The sequence below is a fragment of the Gossypium arboreum genome, chromosome 10 (assembly GCF_025698485.1).
Source record: "Gossypium arboreum isolate Shixiya-1 chromosome 10, ASM2569848v2, whole genome shotgun sequence".
Lineage (NCBI taxonomy): Eukaryota > Viridiplantae > Streptophyta > Magnoliopsida > Malvales > Malvaceae > Gossypium > Gossypium arboreum.
Window position 1 is genome coordinate 27,232,710 of NC_069079.1, and position 21,757 is coordinate 27,254,466.

General features: G+C 34.9%; 1 non-coding gene across 1 annotated transcript; it reads right to left on the bottom strand.

Annotated features, from left to right (window-relative positions):
* Nucleotides 1-368: 368 nt before the first annotated feature.
* LOC128282954 (small nucleolar RNA R71) lies at nt 369-475 on the bottom strand. The gene has a single exon (XR_008273302.1). It is a non-coding gene; the product is annotated as a small nucleolar RNA R71 (small nucleolar RNA).
* Between the last annotated feature and the right edge of the window lie 21,282 nt (nt 476-21,757).

Consider the following 21,757-nt stretch of genomic DNA (forward strand, 5'->3'; position numbering starts at 1 on the left):
CTCTTACTATGTATGATTATGCTAAACCTAGTTTAACAGGAGCCGAATCGAGTATAGTTAGGCCTGCTATTGCTGCAAATAATTTTGAACTAAAACCTAACAGGATTCAAATGATACAACATTTTATTCAGTTTGATGGTTTGCAGGACGAGGATCCAAACACTCATTTGGAAAATTTTCTAGAATTCTGCGACACCTTTAAGATCAATGGCGTTTCTGACGATGCCATTCGCCTTCGGTTGTTTCCCTTTTCGTTGAGGAATAAAGCTAAACAGTGGTTGAACTCGTTACCACGAGGGTCAATCACTACTTGGGAACAAATAACTAAAAAATTTCTACTTAAATATTTTTCGTTGGCTAAAACGGCTAAGTTGAGGAATGATATATCTTCTTTTATGAAGATGGATCTAGAAACACTCTATGATGCATGGGAGAGATACAAGGATCTATTGAGAAGGTGTCCTCACCATGAGTTACCTCTATGGTTACAGGTTCAGACTTTTTACAGCGGTGTGAACCCTTCAACAAGACAACTCATCAGTGCAGCCACGGGTGGAACTTTAAACAACAAAACACCTGAAGAGGCTTATGAATTTATTGAAGAGATATCACTGAACAACTATCAATGGAAAGTCATGAGAACAAAACCAACAAAAGCAGCCGGTGTTTTCAACCTCGACGTGGTTACTATGCTATCTAACCAGGTAGAACTTTTAAATAAAAAGGTTGAAGGTTTATATGGTTCTACTCAAGTACATCCAGTGATGAGGTGCGATTCAAATGGAGGAGGAGTACACACAGAATATCAATCATTTAATCCTAGCACCGAGGAGGAACAAGTTCAATATATGGGTAATAATAATCCTAAACCTCAAAATAACCTATACAGTAACACTTATAATGTAGGTTGGAGGAACCATACCAATTTCTCAAGGGGTGACCAAGGAAATCAAAGGCCACAACATCCCCCAGGCTTTCAACAACCACATTATTAGTAGGAAAAGAAACTAAACCTTGAGGAGATGCAAACGAAGTTTATCTTGGTGTCAGAAACTTGTTTTTAGAATATCGAGACAGCACTTAAGAATCAACAAGAGTCGATTCAGGGAGCACTTAAGAATCAACAAGCGTCGATTCAGGGGCTCGAAACCCAGATAGGCCAACTCACCAAACTGATTTTTGAACGACCACAAGGTAGCTTGGCCGAGTAATATGAATCAAACCCAAGGGAACAACTCAATGCGATTACCGTTCGAGATAAGGAAGGGTTAGTTGAACTTGAACCAGAACCGAGGCAAGGAATTATGGTAAGTAAAGGTAAAGGTGAGACGTACCACAATGAGCAAAAACTGGTAAGTAGAGAGTACAAACCTTGTGTGCCATACCCCACTACGACAAGGAAAGACCACACGGACGAACAATTTGGTAAATTCTTTAAACTATTAAAAAAATTACACATTAACTTATCGTTTATTGAAGCTCTTTCGCTGATGCCAAACGTAGTTAAATTTTTAAAGAAGCTTTTAGCAAATAAACGGAAGTTAGATGAGGCGTCGTATGTAGAGTTGAACGCAGTTTGCTTAGCCGCTCTACAGAATAAGCTACCCAACAAGTTGAAAGATCCAGAGAGTTTTACGATTCCTTGTTTAATTGGTAGTTTGAATGTGAATAATGCATTGGCTGATTTAGGGGCGAGCATTAATGTTATGCCTTATAAAATGTTTAAACAGCTAGGTCTTGGGAATCCCAAATAAACTAGGATGAGCATTCAATTGGATAATAAAACTATTAGATTTCCTAGGGGTATCATTGAAGATGTTCTTGTTAAAATTGATAAATTTATATACCCAGTAGACTTTGTTGTTCTAGATATGGAAGAGGATAGTAACATACCTTTGATTTTAGGATGACCTTTTTTAGCAACTGTTAGAACCATTATTGATGTTGGTACAGGTGAACTCACACTTCGTGTGGGTGATGAAACAATCACTCTTCAAGCTCGTAAATAACAGATCGAATATTAAGGGTGGTTGTATAAATCATGCTACTAATACTAATCATGTGGTGCAACCTTTTTTGCAGGAAACACGTTCTAAGAGCATTCATGAGCCATTTTCAAGTAACAACAAAGGACCAATTTAAGAAGAACGATGACTTTAGGTTGATGAACTAGATGAATGGCGAACACCTGCCAAGGAGAAACCAAAAGCATACGAAAAATCGAAGCGACACCACGGTGAACATAAGGATGAAACAAAGCAAATTAAAGTTGGGGACAAAGTATTGTTAGAATAAAATGACCCCCGAATTGCTACTCTAGAGCACAATACGGACAGAGTGACTCCCTTCACGGTAATAAACATCTTCCCATATGGTACAGTCAAAGTAACACATACTGTATTTGAAACTTTTAAGGTAAATAATACTCGACTCAGACCTTATTTTGATAAAATTGATAGCAGAGGTGAGGAGTTTCAACTCCTCAATCCACCGTAATCACACGAAATTGAGGTAAGTCGAGCTTAGACTATAAATAAGCGCTTCTCGGGAGGCAACCCGAGCACTAACATTGTTGATTTCTTTAAAATTTTAGTTTTTAACATCTAAATCATTAACTGGGTCCTTGAACACAGATTGCCCAAATCCATACGGCCAAGCTCACGTACATGCCTTAGGCAGTACTCATACCACGAAAGAGGACACGGTCGTTTGAAAACAGAGCAAATTTTTTCCCCAACACGGGATTTAACACATTACCACAGCCGTGTAACATGGCTGTGGGCAATTCTGCCAAATCAACACGGGCGTGCGACATGCCCGTGCCCACCACCCGTGGTCAAAACTGTCAAAATAACATGGGCGTGCACTCATATACATAGGCGTGGGAGAAGCGAATGCAGTAGGACACGGCCATGCGACACAGCCGTGTGTACAGACACGTCCAAGGAACACGGACGTGGACTAAATTTCAGACACGCTAAAATTTGAAAATCACAAAACACACAAGCTGAAATAAGGGCACACCCGTGTGCCCCAAAATCTATATAAACCCCTCACTATTCATCATCCCCTTCCCCAAAACCCTAACCCTAGTCGCTGCAATCTTTTTCTCCTATCGACCGACCACCCCTAACTCTCCCTTCTTCTTCTATTTTCTCCCCTCTCTCTCCTCTCTTTTCCCTCTTTTCACCCTTGCACGCCCCCACTACGAATCACACGACCTCACTACTCACGCCCATGGCCGCCGCACATTGATGCCGCACCCCTCCGTCAGTATACCATGTCATATCCACGTGGTAAGAACAACGTCGTCCCCGCCTCAAAAAAGCGAAAAGGAGCAGCATCCTCCTCGGGTCCTACCACCGAAATCAGTCAACCATTCTTCCAATTTCCACTGGGACCCGAGGAGGAACTATTTTAGATACTACGAGCCCGACCCCTAGGTGTGGGCTGCTGCATTGATTGGGCCGCGCTAGAGCAGATCCAACTCGCTGATGCTGTCCGGGCCCTCCTGACTATTGACCCGTGGGGGCTTTTCTTTGAGATCATCGAGCCGTCGTATCTCGAGCTCACACTCGAACTCTGTTCAACCTTCCATCTTCAAGTCGTTATGATAGAGTTCGATGATCCTGGAACGGTCCAATTCCGTCTCGGCGGTTTAGTTCACCAGTTGAGTGTGCCTGACTTCGGAGTCGCGTCAAGACTATACACGGAGGAGTTCATGGACGACGACGACTTCGCCAGCCTCTATTGCCACATCCACTACTCTCCTTCAAACTGCTGGAGGGCCCTCACTCCTGCTTCGGCCATCTATGACCTTAGTCGGTCCAAGGCATCGGCTCTCGCCCCATCCCTAAGATACCTACACGCCATCCTAGCCCACACCCTGACAGGACGGCGAGAGAGCACCGGTGTTGTCAACACTAACGACACCTATTTTTTTATGGAGCATGGCGTATGGGCACGTATTCGACCTCGCCTATTTCATTGCCCTCGCCATTCTCCATCAGATAGAGTGGCATAAGAAGAGAGTCATTTCCATCAGCCCTTATGTGACTCGCCTGGCGTGGTACTTTGGTCTCCTCAACACGGTAGCGCAAGCATCTTCCCTCACCCTCATCGGTCAGATGTCCCCACAGGGCATCTCAAGTATGCTCCATATGAGGATGATCGAGCGACGATGTGGATTTGATCCTCTCTAGTACTGCCTCGTCTAGTCAGCCGAACAGGAGAACCCAGAGGACATTACTGATAATGTCCCATCACCCCACGAGGATCCACCATCTCAGCCACCACCTATTCATCATCCAGTTCATGCGGTTGCTTCACTCTCTGACATCTCTAAGCGCCTCACTCAATTCGAGCAGCAATGTTTTCAGCGCTTCGATCACATTGATGCAACATTACATCAGATTTGTCAGCACCTTCACATCTCATCCCCACCCCCACCTCGCGAACTATCCGGCGATGAGGATTTTTAAATATTTTACTTTATTTTTTTTGTTTACATTTATCTTTATTTACCTTTTTTAAATTACTTTTTATTTTTAAGACCATTTTTACTTCATCTTTAGGTTTTATAATTTATATTAATTAATTTATATTTTCGGCCATTTATTTACGAGTAATCATACTACTTTATCTTTCCTAAAGAGTTAATGATTCTGTCACAGTTATGAAGAACTCCAAAGCTCACTATTACTTAGGAATTTGCAACTCCACTGGAAAAGGTTCTCCACGACTGCCATGTCCTGCTTGACCATGACCATAGCTACCACCAGATATAATATTCTTTTGGCACTGGACTTATGGACTAACAACCTCTACTATCACCGGAGTATCCTTCTCCAATCTCAGCCTTGTCTTAGCCGATTACTATCCATAACTCCTATTCAAGGATTCCATCTAACATTCAGGAAGTTTCACTTCTTTCCCTATCTTATGATCTTATATCTATACTTTTTAGTGAGTCTATCTTTGTACATTGAGGACAATGTACATCTTAAGTGTGGGGGGAGGTTATTCATATCATTATCAGAAAAATCCCTGAATTTTGCCTTATTCTCACATGACTCACTCATATCACTATTAGAATGATTTTTGATTAATTTATGATTCTTATTGATATGTCTTGAATTAAAACATAGGCATTTATACATTGATTGTTTAAACTTTAAAGAATTAAGGAATCAAGCATGATAAGTTGATTTTTGAAAACTAAAATTTTTAGGTTGTTTCCCCAAGTTTAGGTATTATCTTGAGTTGAAATTCACAGGATTAACATCAAAAAGCTAATTTTTGCAAGATCTTGAGCCTTTAGAGCATATAATATTTCTTTCATGCTCACTTTTATTGTTGCTATGAGTGCGTCAATATTGATTTGTTATTCTAGAACTTGTTTCGATTATGCATGTCAAGACCACACCATTTGATTTGATATGTCGAGATAATAAAGGCACTTAGGTTTAACCCACTTACTCCATAAAAGTCCACGCTCATAATTAACCCTTAGTGAACCCCCTTGAGCCTAACAAGCTATTCATTGATTTACCCTCAATATTAACCCATAACCCATTATTGTTGAAATCTCCTCATTTGATCCCTATTTTTGTCAAGATTTGATTTGAATAAATTGCTTAGCTATGTTTTATTTTTGATAATTAGCAAAGTTTTATGTTACTTGATTTATTCTTAAGAAAAATACATACATATTAGTAGTAATTCTTTTTTTTTTGAGCTTAAGTATTTAATTCCATGTTCCATGAAGAAAAGCTCAATTTTAGGATCTTCTAATTAGGAATGTAATTTGTCAGTTTTAGTATTTTTCTAGTCAGGTAATTTTTCAATTCAATCTCGAATCTAACCTTTTCTTTTAGGTTGTAACCACACCCCCTAACCAAAGCCACGTTACAACCCTCTAAAGACCTTTTGATTGATGTATCATCTCAATTTATAGTGGTGGAGATTTGACTTTCACGCAAGCCTATGGTAATAACTTTTCATATTGACTATTGAGTGCTAAATTTCTTGTCCTTAAACACCTCGAGTGATTTGAGTGAATATTTAGTGAGGATGTGAAACTCTGTGCTTCGAGTTGAATTTTCAATGTATGATTACTTATGGATTATTTCGAGATACTATTGATGAGAATTATAAGTTGAGAAGAATTTATTTATATTGTGAGTTGAGGATTTTGCTTGAGGACAAGCAAACGCTTAAGTGTGGGGGTATTTGATAAGTCGTATTTTATACATATTTTTATCCCATGCTTAGCATATTTTTGGATGAATTATCATTAGATGTGTGGAATTCAATGCTCCTAAACCTTTAATTTCATGTTTTATACTTAGGTGAGCATAGGAGAGTAAAAAGAGCGAGAAACGGGCCAAAAATAGAGAAAATGGGTCAACGTGAGAAATCAACACGGCCTAGACTTCCTCACACGGGTAGTTTACATGCCCATGTCTATTTAACAGATTACAACACGGCCTAAGCCACCTCACACGGGCGTGTCCCTGTCGAGCCCAAGTCTAGTCCTATTCAACAAAGGCCACTCTTGAGGGTTTTGAAGCATTCTAAAGCCTATAAAACACCCCGGGAGGTACCTAGAGGAGACACAGGGAGTAGAATGGAAGGAATTACTCGAAGAAAGCCGATTGATCCATCTCAGAAGCTGGATTCTCCTTCAAGACTGAAGATCTCCCTTCAATTTCCTTCAGGGTTTTTTGGGTTTCCTTTATGTTTTATTATTATTCTTCTGAGATGTTTTCTTTTACACATATGAACTAAATCCCCTAAATACCTAAAGGGAATGAAACCTAAGACGGATCTTGTTATTATTTTCTGAATTATATGATAAGTACTTGATTTGTTCTTAATTATGTGTTCTTAATTCTTGTTTTAATATACCAGGATATTGATTCAAGTATTGATGTGCTTATTCAAAGGAGAAAAAGTCCTTGTCTAAGAGTAGATCTAGCGTAATTAAGCGGAGTTGATTGCACCCCTAGACATAGGGTGACATAAATCTGCTGGATTAGGGTCAAACCTAATAAGGGAATCCATAAATCGAGTTAATGCAACACTAGGGGTTTTAATTAGAAAGAGATTTCAATTAATCAACCTAGGGTTAGATGTTGTTAGTCTCGAGAGAGATAATAATATAACTTAGGGATTTCTACGGATTGAGTCAAGTGAATAAATCTTCTGGTTCAGAGTCAAGTAACAAGTGAAGTCTAGATGGATTTTGCCCTTTGGTATTGTCTAAATCAATCAGTTTTCCCAAAAGTATTTCCTCAATTTACTTTCTATGCATTCTTAGTTTAGTTAATTAATTTAGAGAAAACAAATTCCCTTATTTTTAGGCTAGATAATAAAAAGAAGGTTAATACTAGTACTTTTAGTTCCAATGGGTTCAACATTCTAGTCTTGCTATAAATTATACTACTGTTCAATAGGTGCACTTGCCTTTATCATGATAATAGTTATTTTTCAAGTAAGATCAATCATAAATATAAAACTTATCACGAGACATCACATCAGCTCCTTAAAAGGAAGATGAGTCAATGCTCTACATTAGAAAGTTAGCCATTTTACTCAAGGGACTTGGCTAAGCCTTTAGATTTTTGAAATAAAAAGGGGGGAATATAAAAGCCAAAGGGTTAGGGAAGTGTTGTGCTTTGTTGGATGATGTTACTTTTTTGATGATGAATGTTTGGTTTTATGGTTGAATAGTGGTTTATTAGTGAACTATTATATTTTCTTTTATTGTTTGTAGTAACTTACTTTCTTCTGGTAATCGTCTTTACCTTACTTAAGATTGTTATTGTGTTTTGGGTAAAAAGTCTCAAAGAAAGAGATTGTTAGTGTAACTACATGTTATAGTTGTTATTATGTTTTTGGTGAAGAAAGACCATTCTTTATAAATGGACAAGTTGTTAGTTGAGTGGCATTATTGGTGATGTTCACATATTCTTTTTGTTGAGAGGTATTGTGTGCCCAAATTAGCTTTTTGGCTTTGAATTTTATGTAAATTGTTTTATAGGCTTTGATGTCCGAGTGTTGAAAAAGTCAAAGGTTCCTTTCAAGGGTTGATTTTTATTTATGTTTTTAACCATTGGTCCATTGGTGCACTTTATGTAGGAATTGTTTCCAGTGGAAGATACTCTAACCATGATGAATTAAAAAATGATTGTTCATGTTAATTAAGTGGAATTCCCAATGAGCTTCTGAGGACGGGTGGTTGTCAAGACTTTAGTTTTTTCTCTTGCCTATGATGTAATTTTGCTTGTATGTGTTCTGTTTGTTTGTAACACCCTCTACTTGGTCTAGAAGATAGTTAGATAAAGAAGCATCACATTAGTTGTTAGAGAATAATCTTTCCTATATCAAAACTGTAAAAAAATAAAATAAAATAAATAAAGAACACACAGATTTTTACGTGGAAACCCTTTCGAGAAAAAAACCATGGGCAAAGAAGAAGAAAATTCACTATGTCAAATTCGAATTATTACAAATAGAATAGACTATGTTTATTTATAGGCTTGTAAAGCCATATTCTAGTAAGACTGAAACACCTTATTCTAATCAATATCAAATAGATGGAATTTAATAAGATTTAAAAACTTTATTCTAAAATAAAATAAAAGAAGTGTAATTCTATATAGATTCTTCATTTATTTTATTTTACCACTATATTTTATTCAAATAAGGATTCGGGTCACTTAATTCTTACAGTCTCCACCTTGACACGAATTCTCAATGAACAAGTTTTTCATCGCGAACTCTCAACGAACAAGTTCTCCAACTTATCCATAAAACCCCTTAAGGGTTTAACTTCAACAATGAACACCAACCAAGTCTAAGCAATGCTCACAACAATATCACCACGAGCAATAATATGACAAACAAAATGATATCGAACGTCAATGTATTTTGTTCTCTCATGAAACATTTGATCTTTTGTAAGAAAGACGGACCCTGACTGTCACAAAATACTGTGCTGATTTGAAGGTCTTCATTGAGTTCACTAAAAGTCCTTCAACCAAATAGCTTCTTTACAAGCCTCGATGAATCGCCATGAACTCGGCTTGATTGGTAGACAAAGCGATGTAGTTTGCAAAGTGGCTTTGAACCGATTGCACAACCTCCGATTGTAAAGACATAACCTGTGAGAGATCTTCTTCTATCAAGGTCTCCAGCAAAATTAGCATCAACATACCCAGTGACTCCATCTCTAGTTCTTCCAAACTATAAGCAAACATCAGTAATACCTCATAAGTATCTTAAAATCCACTAAATTGCTTTCCAATATTCTTTACTGGGATTCATGATGTATCTGCTAACTGCACTGGCTACATATGATAAATCTAGACGTGAACAAACCATAGCATACATTAGAGATCCTACTGCACTAGAGTATGGAACATGTGACATGTACTCAATCTCATCATCTGATTGTGGAGACAAAGCCGATGAAAGTCTAAAATGGGCTGCTAAAGGAGTACTAACAAGATTAGCACTCTACATATTGAACCTGCAAAGAACTTTCTCAATGTACCCCTTCTGACTTAGGTATAATTTACTTGCTTTTCTATCTCTGAGAATCTCCATACCAAGTATCTTCTTTGCTCATCCAAAATCTTTCATCTCAAATTCTTCACTTAGTTGGGCTTTGACCATTCTTATCTCTCCTTTATCTTTTGTTGTTATCAACATGTCATCAACATAAAGAAGTAGATACACAAAAGAACCATCACTGTTTTTCTTAAAGTAAACACAACTGTCAAAACTACTTCTTTTGAAATCATGAGAAGTCATAAAGGAATCAAACCTCTTATACCACTGTCTTGGTGACTGTTTTAAACCGTAAAGGGACTTTTTCAGCAAGCAAACATAGTCCTTTTTTTTCAAAGATTGTAAAACCCTCTAGTTGTTGCATGTAAATATCCTCCTCAAATGCTCCATGCAAAATGCAGTTTTTACATCTAACTGCTCAAACTCCAAATCATGCATGGCCACAATACCAAGCAAAGCTCAAATCGAACTATGCTTAACAACTGGGGAGAACACGTCTGTTAAGTCCACTCCTGGAATTTGACTGTAGCCTTTTGCAACAAGCCTTGCTTTATATCTAGGTTCTTCAACTCCTAGAGTCCCTTCTTTGTTTTTAAACAATCATTTACAACGAACAACCTTTTTACCTTTAAGAAGTTTCATACGGTTACATGTTCTGTTTTTGTGGAGTGATTCCATCTCCTCTTGCATAGCAAACATCCACTTTTCTGAGTCTGCATAGCTAACTGCCTCAGAATAATTAGATGACTCTTGATTCGCATCTATATCTTCAGCCACATTTAAAGCATAAGCAACTAGATCAACCTCGGCATACTTTTTTGGAGGTTTAATTTCTCTTCTAGTTTTGTTTTTGGCGATAGAGTATTGTGGTGAAAAAGCAACTCTATTATCAATTTTTGTACTGGCTTGAGAAGTCGACTCTGTATTAATCTGATGCTCCACCTGCTTTTGATTTTCTTTATTGGAAGAGTCTTTAAGAGATAAGTTAGGTAGCATAGCAGTTTCATTAAAAACAACATCTCTGCTAATTACAACTTTTCTATTTTCAGGACACCATAACTTATACCCTTTTACACCAGTTTTATAACCAAGAAAAACACATTTAATTGATCTTGGTTCTAATTTTCCATTATCAACATGAGCATACGCAGGACACCCAAAGATCTTTAAATCAAAATAATTAATAGGATTACCACACCATACCTCTTGTGGAGTCTATTTCTCCATGGCAACGAATGGGGATCGGTTGATCAAAAAACATGCAGTAGAGGCTGCTTCAGCCCAAAACAACTTTAGTAAGTTGGCATTTGACAACATACATCGAACATTCTCCATGATCTTTTTGTTCATTTGTTTTGCAATGCCATTTTTCTGTGGAGTATGGCAAATTGTCAAGTGTCTCATTATCCCTTCTGACTTGCACAATCTATTAAACTCATCAGAACAAAAATCAAAGCCATTGTCTATGCGAAGGTATTTATTTATTTTCCCATCTGTTTTTCAATCATAATTTTCCAAGAATTAAATGCAGAAAACACATCACTTTTCTGGTTCAAGAAGAACGCCCAAACTTTTCTGGAAAAATCATCAATAAAGGTTAGCATATAATTAGCTCCACCTCTCGAAGGCACTCTGGATGGCCCCCACAAATCAGAATGAATATACTCCAACATTCCCTTCGTGTTATGGATTCCTCTAGTGAATCGAACTCTCTTGTGCTTACCAAAAACACAGTGCTCACAGAAATTCAGTTTGCAAATTCCTTGCCCATTAAGAAGTCCTCTTTTGCTCAATTCTGCCATGCCATTCTCACTTATATGCCCTAGGCGCATATGCCAAAGTTTAGTAATATCATCATCTGTCAAGGAATAGGAAGCGACTGTTGCATCACCAGTAACAGTAGAACCCTACAAAACATATAACTTGGTAGTCTTTCTCTGCCCTTTCCTCACAACAAGGGAACCTTTGGAAATCTTTAAAACCCCACTTTCAGCTGTGTATCTGTGCCCTTTTGAATCAAGAGTACTCAATGAAATTAAATTTCTTTTCAATTCTGGAACATGTCGTACATCACTAAGTGTTTTGACAACTCCATCAAACATCTTAACTTTAATTGTTCCAACACCTGGGATTTTACATGAAGCATTATTTCCCATCAAAACAATACCTTCAAATCTGTTTCATAAGTTGTAAACCAATCCCTATTGGGACTCATGTGGAAGGTGCAGCTTGAATCAAGTATCCACTCCTGGCTCACTTTAGAATTGTTGACTGAAGCGACTAGAAGTTCACCATTGCTGTAGTCTTCTACAACATCAGCTTTACCAAAATTTTCTAGTTGTTTTCCCTTTTGATTCGCAGCCTCCCTTTTAATCTTGTTCTGTAGCTTATAGCACTCAGATTTAATATGCCCTTTCTTCTTGCAGAAGTTACAAGTTTTACCTCTGTTTGAAGACTTTGATCTACCCTTAAATTTACCATGAGGATTCCGTTCCTGTGTCCTTCCACGATTATCATCAGCATTCTGATCTGGTCTCCCATGAACAATTAGACCCTTTCCCTAAGAGTCGGGTTTAACCATAAGATGCTTCATCTTATCATACGAGGTCAAGGAATCATAAACCTCATCAACTGTAAGAGACTCGCGGCTATATAAAATCGTGTCTCTAAAGGTTGAATAAGACGGGGACAACGAGAAAAGTAGAATCAACCCTAGATCTTCCTTATCATATTGAACCTCTATGGCCTCCAAGTTTGAGAGAATTTCTTTAAACACTATTAAGTGTTCGTGTACAGACCCACCTTTCTCCAAACGATGAGCATAAAGACGTTGCTTCATATGCAACTTGCTTGCTAGAGTTTTTGACATACATATTTGTTCTAGCCTCTTCCATAATGCAGGGCGGTCTTCTCTTTCATCACCTCCTACAAAATTTCATTAGACAAGTGCAGATGTAATTGTGTTAACACCTTTAGATCCTTACGCTTTTTCTCTTTATCTGTTAATGTCGAAGGCATCTTATCTATCCCTAGCAGGGCATCCTCTAGATCCATCTGCGCAAGAACTGCTTGCATCTTAATCTGCCACAATACAAATCTGGTGTTGCGATCCAACAACGGAATTTCATACTTCAAAGACGCCATTACCGTGATCTAGATGAACAACCTGAAAGCTTGGATACTAATTTGTAAAATAAAATAAAATAAAGAACTCACAGATTTTTACGTGGAAACCCTTTCGGGAAAAAAACCACGGGCAGAGGAGAAGAAAATTCACTATGTCAAATTCGAATTATTACAAGAAAAATAGACTATGTTTATTTATAGGCTTGTAAAGCCATATTCTAGTAAGACTGGAACACCTTATTCTAATCAATATCAAATAGATGGAATTTAATAAGATTTAAAAAACCTTATTCTAAAATAAAATAAAAGAAGTGTAATTCTATATGGATTCTTCTTCTTTTATTAAACTCAAGTTTTTAATCTTGCAAATAATCATTTCAAACATCCATAAATCATTACAAATAAAAATCGAGCTCAAACGAGTCTTAAAACAGCAATTGGAAGCACAAGTTTCAAAAACTAAGAGCCAAGTCTTAATACTTAGGCTAATGTATTGAGACTTGTCTCAAGACAAAATACATGCTTGTTTTGTCTCGAGAGTTTTTTCAAAAGTTGCAAAAAAATAAGACTTTGAGCTATGAGAACATCCTTAAATTGCATCCAAAACATGCTAACATATGACCAAACTTATGCCAAGACATTTAACTTATCAAAGTACACTCAAACCATTGAATTTCTTGTTCATAGATTTTCTAAATAAAAATTGAATATTAAGTTCATTCAAAGTAAACTCAAACCATCATGTAACTCAATATACTTCAATCAAAAATTAGATTCAAAGTCTCATAAGCAACATAACAAGCCATATAAAATGTATCATATGGTCAAAATGTAAAAACAACTATTATACCAAAATTTAATGCATGGCATAGAATCAAACAAAGTCCTAAATATAAACCATACTAATTAAAAGCTAAAATTCATTACGTAAACAAGGATCCCACTGAGACTCTATTAAGTTGATTCTATTCAAACTAAATAATGTTTTCGATACTACTTGTGGCTTGCTCATGAAGCATTAAATTCACGCGTTGAGCTTTCCCCAAAACTTAGTGGTTTTCAACAAATTTCCAACAATATAGTATACATATTACTAAATTAAGGCATGCTAACATACATCAATGTAGATCAAATCGGATTCATTTACACAAATCTGTTACTGCTAACATCCTACAAACTCACAATGCATATGCATTTGATCAATTTATATCAATCTAGTTATACTTAAGGCATATGCATTTGATCACTTTCATCATATAACATTAGTGTCTTACAATTTCGAAATTCATTTTAAGCTTTGTCTTAATTAACCAAACATGCAAATGAAATCTAGATACATGAATATCCATCCAAATCTTCGAATACATGTGCAAGCACCTAATGATATGACACTCTTTGGTGTGTAAAGCTAGCTTGTATATACAAAATCTTTAAATAGTTCTATATATCCTATAACCTTCCAATTATACTAAAAAACCTTCCAATTATACTAAAAAACTTTCCAATGTCATTTAATAGGGTTGTTTTGATAAAAACACATGAATTACAACATAATTCAAAATTATGAATTACAACACAATTCAAAATTAAACATATTATTAACATCAAAACAACAACTAAATTCTCTCATCTAACAAATTTAACAATCATATCAAGTATTCAAACACATTTAACTAAGTCTTAATTAACCAACTCTATCACCATTAAACAAATTAATAAAAAGATAACAAATTAATTCATAAGCATTCAATTCAAACAAAAGCATATAACATTTTGGAAATTAGAGAAAAAAAACAAAAATTGACTAATCCAACACTTTTGCTTTCACATTGGCGTTTGGACTTTTGGCCACTCTTTTGCTTCACAAATCAATCCAAACTTACCAAACCTAAAATCTAGTGACTTTTTTTTGTTAATCTTGTGAGAGATGAGAAAGAAAGTAATTGTTACCTTCTATCAAAATTAACAAATGGGCATTTCGCTAAAACTCCCTTAGGCTAATTACCATTCAAGACCCTTTCCTATTACTTAAATCATGTTTCTAACTATTAGACATTTGACTCCCTAAATTTAACATTTCTTACAAAATAGTTTATATCTCAAAACTCTATTTTCCTAATTCTAATTAATTTAATACTAATTACTAATTATACTGAATTCAAAATAATTCGATATTCTTTCTCAAAAAATCTCTCAACTTAAATTCCTAGAATAACTCGAATTTTTTATTTTCTGGCATTTTATGAATTTTCTGTTATCAAAAATTTTTGGGGTGTGACATTGTTTCTTTTGGATGTAAATTTATTTGGCAATGGTTTTGCCTTCTTGACTATAATATAATATATTTTATTGTTGAGTATAAGAAAAGTTGCACCATCAATTGCAATTAAGTGGTTGTAACCTGTCATATATGGTTGGCATATTTTGACACAAACCACATGAATTTCATTGTTTTAATCTAATTTCTGATTTTGAGAAATAATTATATGAATTTGATCTTGTTGAATATATGTTAGAAAAAAATAAATAAGAAAAAATAAAATAACTTTAGTAAAATAAGATGGATTTGAGGCGTGTAAAGTATACTTTCCAAAAAGGCCATACCCTTATCTTGTTTATAATAAACATTTACAAGAGAGACCCCACATATACTTGTTGCAGCAACATCATGTCTTTTGTTTGTATAGGTAGAGTTCATGTAATATCTCTATTGCCCTAGGCATTTAAACAATAAATAGTGAACTCCATTAAGAGTATTCAAATCCATCCTCTATATGCAACGCTAGTTTCCATTAAACTTGTTTCAGAATGAATTTTACTAGTGCATTACAGACACATAACGATAATGTAACACCCTAAACCGGCCTGGATGTTATGGCCAAATCTGGAAGGTTACATTAATAAATTCAAGCTTTTGACAATTATTTTTCAAAATGAATTTAATTCTGAAATAAAAAATCGAAGACTTTGTAAAAACTCATCACGATTTTATTGATTGGAGAAATTTGATCTACATAAAAGGGTGAAATCTTAAGTTGCTTTTCTTATGAAACTTGATTTTTTTCTACAAAACCATCTCAAAATAAACTTTAGTTTCTTGCTTTGCAAAACACATAACCTTAATTAAAAATTTGCAGCGGAAAACTTTCAAATTTATTAAATTGCTCGTTTAATTAAAATTATCTGAAAGTCATACCAATTTTAAAAATCCAACTAGAAAAAATATTTAGCACCAAAAATCAAAGTAAACATCTAGAAAATAAAATAGTCTAAAAGTCCATAAAGTCCAAAATAAAAAGTTCAGAAAAAATAAAATTCAATAAATCGAACTGGGTTTCGAGAACGCCGCCAAATCCTAAGTCTGATGATCACCTAAAAAATGTTAAACAACAGAGTAAACTAAAAAGTCCAATGTGTGAGTCTTGGCCCACAAAAAAAATCATATCAGAGCATGCTTAAAGGCATACATCAGAACATACAACAGATATTTACATGCATAAATGCATATACCAGAACAAAATAATTCCTTCCTCTTTCCGCTACATACTACTCAGTCCAACCAATCACACCAAATAGGGCTATAAGAACTCATCCATCCATCACACCAATATGTGGTTATATGCCATTCAGATAATATGCAACTAAGCTGTCAGGATATATATGTTCAAGATATACCACCAGAATTGCAGTAATACTGCCAAAAACAAACTTCCTCCGCCACATTATCATATCCCACCCTAATACACATGCAAAAAATATACGAACATCGCATGCTACATATGGTCATAGATAAAACAGATTTATGACATGCTTACATAAGTGTCATAAAAACAGGTTATGCCATATTGCCTATATAGAGTTTTACTAATTAGAGTCATGTTTTACTAACATGCATACGCTTAAATTATGAATTTCATGGTCTTACATGCTTATAGAGTATCTACAAATCTGATTTCAAAATATCACTTCCAGCCCAAACGGGGCTAAAAAATCAGTCCAAAATGGGTTCACACACCCATGTGGCCTACAGACCCTACTTGTCTAGACCATGCGGTCCACATGGTCTACCACATGGCTAACCACATAGCCGTGTGACTTACACAGCCAACCACACGACCATGAGACGTAGTCTGCCAACTTCAAAATTTTCATGAAATTCCTAATTTTCGTGACCGTTTCTAGTGTTTTTAAGTTAGAAACACACACCTGAAGGCTTTCTATACATCGATTCAATAACAACAAACTCGAAACCTACATATGATATCCCAAAACAAATTTATTAGCAACCAAATGTTAAAATCAAAAATTGAATTTGGTATTTATCACTTAATAAAATCAATCCCCAAACTGATAGAGACACGGGTATGCAAGGTAAATTTTGCAAGTCAGTATGCAAGGTAGTAAACACACGGGTAGAGACACGACCGTGTGTCACAGTTGTGTGAAGGGCACGGCCTAGCACACAGGCGTGTGCCTTGGCCGTGTGCCCTAAAATGGATGCTAATGTCAGAAACAAAATGTCAAGGTTTTTAGACACGAGCTAGGACAAGCCCATGTGGCCTACAGACCCTACTTGTCGAGGTCATGTGGTCCATATTGTCTACCACATGGCTAACCACACGGCTGTGTGTTCCACACAGCCAACCACACGACCGTGAGACGTAGTCTGCCAACTTCAAAATTTTCTTGAAATTCCCAATTTTCGTGACCGTTTCCAGTGTTTTTAAGTTAGAAACACACACCTGAAGGCTTTCTATACGTTGATTCAATAACAACAAACTCGAAACCTACATATGATATCCTAAATGAAATTTATTAACAACCAAATGTTAAAATCAAAAATTGAATTTGTTATTTATCACTTAATAAAATCAATCCCCAAAACTGATATGCGGTCACTTACCTCAGAAAATCAATGACCCTACAACACCTAATTCGCTAGTCGTACCTTGCGCTTCTCACAAACTTCACCTAACAAAGAACTTGAACAATTAATATCGAATATTCAAGAACATTCTCACCAAACAAAAGTACCTAATCTTACCACCAGAAAATTCACATACTAACCTACACTAATACTGCTAAAAGAATAGTGGCAAAAGAATGGCACAAAGGGCAGAAGCTTCAGCGTCTGAACGAAAATAATATTGGGTAGAAAATCGGTAGAATAAAAAAATAAAGTACAATTTTTAAGTTATGAAAAGGAAGGGAAAATGAATAGAAGGAAGAAATGCCAAAAACAGGGAAAATGCAAAATGTGGGGGTGAGGAATGGTAGATTGAGGGATAGATTTAGGGAATATTTTCAATTTAAAAAAAAAATTCAAAGAAAATCCAAGTCAAATATGATTGTTATTATCTTATCAGATAGCTAGGAATCTGAATCCCACCCAAACTCCCCTGTTTGGAACACAAAGGAAGTAAAAATTAATTTCATTTTTGGGCACCACAAAATTTAAACTTTAGACCTAAGGGTAAGTTAAGATCTTACAACTGAATCAACAAATTCATTCTTACTAACAAATTAAAAAAATAAAGTTAACCCTTACGAAGCATGTCGAACATAGCTTCAAAATTAATGGAAATTTCAAAGAGAAGGGATTCAAACACAGGACCTAAAGCACACTTCCAAGGTACTTAACCACTAAAACAAATTAAATCACTAGATATAATTTAACAATTCAATCTTTAGAAAAATTGGGCCGTTACATATAACTTCTTTTTACCCATTGAACTTTAAAGTTAGATGTTACCAATTAAAAGTTCAGTTCACATTATCAATGTCTAGTAACAGAGTCGAAATTCATTCTAATTGTAGTACAACTAATCAAAGGAAATTATTCACTCTCACATTCATTACCTTAAATTAGAGATTGAGCTTTAATATAATCAATTCATATGCTAACATATCTAAAATTCTGTTCAACAACATGCTTTTGGACATTGTTTCTCTTTTTTATTTTTTTTAGGAAATGTTTGGCATTAGTTGCGGCCACAACTCTTTTCATAAACTTTATTCATTCTATTTCCATAACTTTAATCCAACATTGAGTTGGGTAAAATTGGATAAAGAAGTCAATTGTTTTAATCTAAAAATAATCTCTATGACTTTTTCTTTAATAAGATAGCTACGTTTACTAGCTTGTATATTTTCTCATTGTAAAATCATACCAAATCTTTCTACACTATGGTGGTATATATTTTATTTCTTTAATTTTTTTCTTAATAAATAAGAACCAACACACCCACCTCGTACAAAATGTACATTCTTTTACTAAAGGTTGTTTAATTCAACCTTCAAGATATCATATATATCAATATGTTCTTTCATTCATCTTTTCACTATTTTGTGGATCTTTAATACTATTGTTGCATTACTAGGAGGCCCCCTACTATCCACCCTTAGTGAAATATTATTAGCATAATAGCTCTTCGATATCTTAAAATTTTACTTTTCTACAAAGTTTTCAAAAGCTTCACATTTCAATATAAGAGTGCATATAATTAAGTAAATATAAAATAAAATCATTCTCAAATTTATTTATTTTTATAATGAAATTTCTAACTCTATGAAATTCTTGTGCTTTACAAAACATAATGCAAATCTATGCTTTTTTGAAGTATATATATGTTTTATTTTTCTCACATGATACATATTACATATATTACAAAGTCAACATTACCAAGTCAACATTACCATCATATACACACAAATATATAAAATAATAATACATGTATATCTCAAGTTAAAATATATAAGTTATGAGAAAGAAAGGATAATTTTACTTGGAATAGATTGAAAAAAAACTAACTTCAAATCAAGCCTTATATATAATGCATTAATAGATATTCATGTGCCTTTACAAAATAACACCACTTTTTGATTTTGAATCCGTACTCCAAATGGTTATCTATATTCTACATTAAATCAACCGAAACAATATCTAATAATATCACTATTTTGTCATTTCATCAACTGAATAAGTAGCTCTTAACCATTTGAAATTCAAGATTGTCCCCTGAAAGAAATGATTACCTTCAAATTCAAATTTGTTGGGAGCAATGGGCATTTTCATTTCAAAATGGAATAGGCACTTGCACTTTAATGATTGTTTTTTTTCTTTCTTTCACAATTGATATATATAACACATAAAAAATCATTTACTAATAAAAAATCATTTACTATAAGCATAAAAATTGTCACAATAGGCTTAAAAACCTATTCCAATAGTCAAATAGGATATACCCTGACGAAATATATGACATTGCTATAGGTTGCATCGGTGTACACATTTAGTGATCGTACTTTCTTGTTGGCACGCACCATCTAATCTATAATGACGACTATTCCGTTAGTAAAAATACCGTCAATTATGTAACAGCTCGATTTTGGGCCTAGTCGGAATAGTGGTTTCGGAACCACTATTCTGAAGCTAGAGAAATTATTTTAATATTATTTTATGTGTGACGTTATGTTTATAAAGGTGCATGAAAATTTTGGTGAATTAATTTTAGCGTTTGAGACCTTAATCGCAAAAAAGGGACTAAATCACATAAAGTGCAAAAGTCCTATTTTTATAGCTAAGGGTGTAAAATAACTAGAGAACCATAATTGAAGGTCTCTAAAGGGAAAAGAGACCCTTAAAAGAAGCTTGGCCGGCCATAGGGGACAAATTGAGTCATGTTGACTAGGTTAGGTGAGCTTTTGATAACTTATTTTACTAAAATAAAAATAAAAGAAAAAGAAGCTATAGTGTTATCTTCTCCACCAATTTTTTAGCAAAAAAAGGGGGGTTTAGAGAGCTTAAAATATCATCCATTTGTATCTCTTGCAAGTAAGTCATTTAGAAGGTTATTCTTAGTGATTTTTGTATTTTTGAACCCTTTGTAGCATGAGCTTTCTAACAAGGGGACTATTTTGCAAAATGGTTAAAGTTCTAGGGCTTTAACATGAGTGTATTCATGTTGTTTTATGAAATTTTATGTAAGAAAATGAGCTATGGTAGTGTAATAAACAACTTTTGTGAAGTAGTTTTCATGAAAACCCTAACTAAGGACCATTTTGCATAAGTTATAAAATAGGTAATAAATGTGTGAAATAATGAGAATTGTGGGCTTCTTCTAGTATAAAACATAATCAAATAGGCTTGGTTAATGAGAAAATGTGAAAAAAATCAATTTTTGGGCCTAGGGGTAAAATCATAATTTTTGTGAATTTCAAAGGCAAAACGATCATTTTACCAAAGTATGAATCCTGAGTTGAATTGAATGAATTGTGTATTAAATAAGTTAATTTGCAACATTTAAGATCAAGATAAAAGTGATCCGGCTCTTGATAAAGGGAAGAACAAAATTTACGAGGATTTGGCTCGTTTCCATCATTTTGTGCCGAGGTAAGTACATATGTAAATAATGTGTTGTTGTAGCTTACTTTTAAATGTTTTATAATTATTCCATGTATCATAATCTTACTCGATATCACAAAAGTATGAATAGTGCAAAATAAGGGTAATCCACATTATGAGCAAATGCGATAAAATCAGGTTAGGCACGAGATTGAACCTCGGAAATAGTATAGGATATAAAATATAAGTGATGAAAAATTGAGTGTTCTGAACTCATGAGTTGAGTATGAGTTCATGAGATAAGTGAATTATGTAATGTGGGTCCGGGTACTGACTTTGTGTGCAGACCCGTGAGTAGCTCAATGAGCGAGCATTACATGATAGAGCTATGGGGTCCAGGCACTGTCTTGGTAAAAAGGCCCGTGAGTAGCTCAAATATGCAAGTATTACAAAGTACGAGGTAGCTTTGGCTACTTGAATAGTACTTAAGAGTAAAATATTCGTGTATTCATTGATATTTCCAAGTGTTCAAAAAGGGGTAACTCGTTGAATGGGTTGACAATACTTCCAATGAGGTATGTCAATAGAGAGAATGTACTTGCGTTATTTTACGGGTAATTACAGGTATGTATACTAAACTCTCGAATGAAGACCTTAGTATGTGACGAGATGTAGTAGGTATACGTAAAAGAAGGAACAGCAAAATAGTGA